The sequence below is a fragment of the Schistocerca nitens genome, chromosome 1 (assembly GCF_023898315.1).
Source record: "Schistocerca nitens isolate TAMUIC-IGC-003100 chromosome 1, iqSchNite1.1, whole genome shotgun sequence".
In the NCBI taxonomy this organism is placed as follows: Eukaryota; Metazoa; Arthropoda; class Insecta; order Orthoptera; family Acrididae; genus Schistocerca; species Schistocerca nitens.
Window position 1 is genome coordinate 904,665,800 of NC_064614.1, and position 3,797 is coordinate 904,669,596.

General features: G+C 45.8%; 1 non-coding gene across 1 annotated transcript; it reads left to right on the forward strand.

Annotated features, from left to right (window-relative positions):
* The first annotated feature begins 880 nt into the window (after positions 1–880).
* On the forward strand, positions 881–955 carry Trnat-ugu (transfer RNA threonine (anticodon UGU)). Its single transcript has one exon. It is a non-coding gene; the product is annotated as a tRNA-Thr (tRNA).
* The last annotated feature ends 2,842 nt before the right edge of the window (positions 956–3,797 follow it).

Here is a 3,797-nt window from a genome sequence, read left to right on the forward strand (position 1 = left end):
ACTAATCGTAATCCGTTCAAGGCTGTCTGCCACGTAAGGATCCCTCTTTGTTGCTACCTCCATTGCGTTCATGGATGCTTTTGCAAATGTTCCACTAGCCTGTCCCTGCTTCTGACGAGAAAATTCTACGTGGATTTCCCTCGTTATCTAAGCCATATATTGTTTCTTCCTTTCTTGCTTTGACTGTTCACTTAATAATCACCATCATGCCGTAGCAAAGTACATTGCCTGACGAAAAGAATGAAGTAGCTACAAGGGAAAAGGGAATGAAATGAAACTTTATGGCTTGGAAGGGCATGTGTTGTTATTTCAGTGACTGAAACGTCATATTTATAAATAATCTTGCAGGTTGAGCGCACACATCAGTGTGATGTCCATCCTGTCTGACGTGACTGCAAGCACTGATTTTGATGGGAAGGATATCATAAAACCGTTGTATTCTCTGCTGAGGCTGCTGGCCCAGAACTGTTGTAACTGACACTTAATAAGTTTATATGACGGTAGTATCTGTTCCCGAAGGAACAGTTACCGAGGATGACCATGCAGCTTTGCTAGAAATGAAATGATAATTAAATAGAAACCCTAGCTGCAAACAGGCGTTGATGTACTTCATTGGGGACATGTTGAAAGTGTATGCCCCGACCGGGACTCGTCATATATAGTTAAAATATGGCTTCCCGGCCATTGACCTTCTTGTGCGAACGCACACGCTATGCCCGAACTCGTACGGGACTTGGTAGATTAATCTGCCGCGAGTAATGAGTATGATGGGCAAACATCTATTAGGCGCACTACGAATGTAGTGTGTGGACATGCTGGGAATGTGGATCTCACAGGGAGCGTGCAAGGGATAAGTCCCTGCAGACGCACTATCCTCTGTGCCTGCGGTGGCTCAGATGGATAGAGCGTCTGCCATGTAAGCAGGAGATCCCGGGTTCGAGTCCCGGTCGGGGCACACATTTTCAACATGTCCCCAATGAAGTACATCAACGCCTGTTTGCAGCTAGGGTGTCTATTTAATTATCATTTCACTTAATAAGTTCTCGGAACCTCGTTGGCCATGGCACTACCTCAGCATCGTACACACAGTTCGTAGCAACCTGTGCAATGAGTAGACGAGCATTGTCATGTAGAAAAATGGCACCAAAAGTATTTTCACATGAGAGGTAACACATGTGGGCGCAGGCTCTCCGCAACGTACAGTTCTCCCTTAGAGTTTCCTCAAGGACTGCCTGCCGTGACCTTAAGTTAGACCCCTAGGTCATCGACAGACTCGCAGACGATGATCGTCTGGGGCAGCGCTGAACCACGTTCATCGGTGAACGCAATGGGACGCCATTCAAAAGCAGTCCATACTTATCAGCCACGGAACTACTCCAAACGCGGCCGTTTGCTTTGTGGCCTTCGTGGTGATGCCCTAGGCTGGCTGCGACAAATCTCCGACCAGTGGTGCGAGATGACACTGAATATTTCTGGGAGTCCTTTGCTTGTTCGTAGTGGCAGGTGCAGCAGGTGTGAAGGGGTTACGATGTGCTTGGTGCACAGCACCGCGATTCTCCCTTGTGGAGCTCAGACGTGGTCACCTGGAACTTTGGTGACAATTGTACTTGCCGTCATGTTCGCATGCAGCACAGTTTCTTTCTTTAAAAGAGTTTGATCCCCTCCACGCCCACACCAGCATCATGGCCAACTCAAAAGGTCTACTGCCATCTCTGCTTAAGAGTTTTCACTGAAGTGAGGTGTCGCAGGATGTGAGAACTGCGATGTTTGCGTACGTCTGGTTAAGGTTAACCATTAACACGCTCTCATCTGGAGATGGATTGGATCGAAAGTCGAACGAAGGGTAGCAGTTTGAAAGGCAGAGGAAAAGAAGTGCCAACGGAAAACACCTCTGCGGTAGTTAGGTCGGGTGGTAAGAGCAGTAGCGGATGTCTTGCTGCCTGCGATAGGTCGTGCAAGGGTAGGCTCTGTTAGTAGTGGGTATCATGTATGTCGATACCTTTCACGCTGTCCGGTGCTGTTACTCGGCAGCTGCCGCTGGGTGCCGGTGTTGATCTCTCGGTCAGCGTCAGCAAACCTGTTAGGTCCATCATCGTTTTGTGTCCGATGGCTCATTTATCAGATGCACAGTGTAGGGTGATGGTGATTCGATTGTGCGTCAGTGGGCGAGCTCGTCGGTTTCCCTGCTGCTGCATGTTGGTCGGCTTAGTGGCAGCTGGCATTTCCAGTCAACGTTGCAGGGGCTTACCGACGTTTGTCGCTTGTTGGTGTGTGTTATCTACTCATAGGTGGTTATGCCCTAGCTAGCAGTGTCTTTGGCCGCTTATGTTTCCACCTATGGCTGCGATCATAGTTTTCCAGAGTAAGGATGAAAGGATTGTTCGAGTGTCTCGAGTTCCTGTATAGTCGTCAGTCTCATATCTGAATGTCCCAAAAATCTGTACAGTGCATGGTTCGACAATGTGGCCAAATGCACAATGATGCACCTTTCATACTCTGTCTGCTGCTGATAACGGTGTCTCACACCAGTACATGGTGTCTCCGTGTCGTTCACTGTGGTCAAACAGCACCTGGTCACAAACAGTATGAAGAGCTCGTAAGGCGTTGCAGGATAGACTGTGCTGAAAGATAGTTACTAAAATACAAATTAGATACGTTGCGCCGTTTCTGAGTTAATTAGCATTGATACTAACCAATGAGGCTGTTGTGCGCGGAAATTCAAACGGTCCGCCATGAGCAGTTGGTGTGAGTTGTTCTCGCAACGTAGATCATAACGGATAAGACTGCTCAGTCTATTGCTCGGATTCGATCCTTATTACGCCCATGTCTAATTTTTACATCCCTCTCTTGTTCGGTTTTTGGAAACCAAACAAAGAGCACATTTGCGGACGCTGTCTTAGGGGGGCTGCTGAAACTTGCGCGCGTAAAGGCCTGATTAGCTAACTGACAAATTTTTCAGACTGCTTGTGATCAACCTGTGTACCCTAAGAAGCCTGGTAACAATGCTAACGCACATTGGTAGCAGTTCTACCTCTCACAGTGAATTACGTCTGTAATGATCTACACACCCGCCCACGGGGCGTGCGTGTGCTTGTGCATGTGCGAAGTTCCATTGACATCCAACGATAACTTCATGGTGCTTTACGTTCTTTTTTATTTTTTTATTTATTTTTTTGTCAGGCAGTTAATTTGAAATACTTGTAATTTATTCTGTACCAGTCATTAAATGGCTAATCGTCCTGCTAGGTGGTACAATTTTACATTTGTATTTAATGGCCTTTGTGTTAATCTGTTACTGATGTCTCCCTTGCCTCGCCTATATTGTCTGTCGAACACTGACTTTTAAACGGCAAAGTTATTTTACTCCCTATAGTGGGCCACATTTAATTTTCATGCTTAACAAGTCAGTTTCTCCCACGCATCAGTTTTGTGTTTGTTTTACTAGTTACTAACCTTGAGTCTATAAGTTCCTTGTTCGTATCATTTTTATAAGCCCCCCGTATCTTACGAAAATACGACTGTGTCGTCTGCGAATCTTAGGATTGTGATCTGTTCCCCTTGTACCTTTAATTTTTCGTATTTCTTTGTTCTCGTCAATCACTGATTTTACGATTTTCTACGATTAAAAAATCAGTGACTAGGAGCCATATCCCAAAACTTAGCAATAAATTCCTTTTCGCATCTTCCACTTTATTTCTCGCACTTGTTTGCCGCAGATACCTTTCAGTTCATCCTTAGTTATCTCAGAAACGTGTAACTTTCTGAAGGTCTCATAGACATAAAAAATACCATGAATG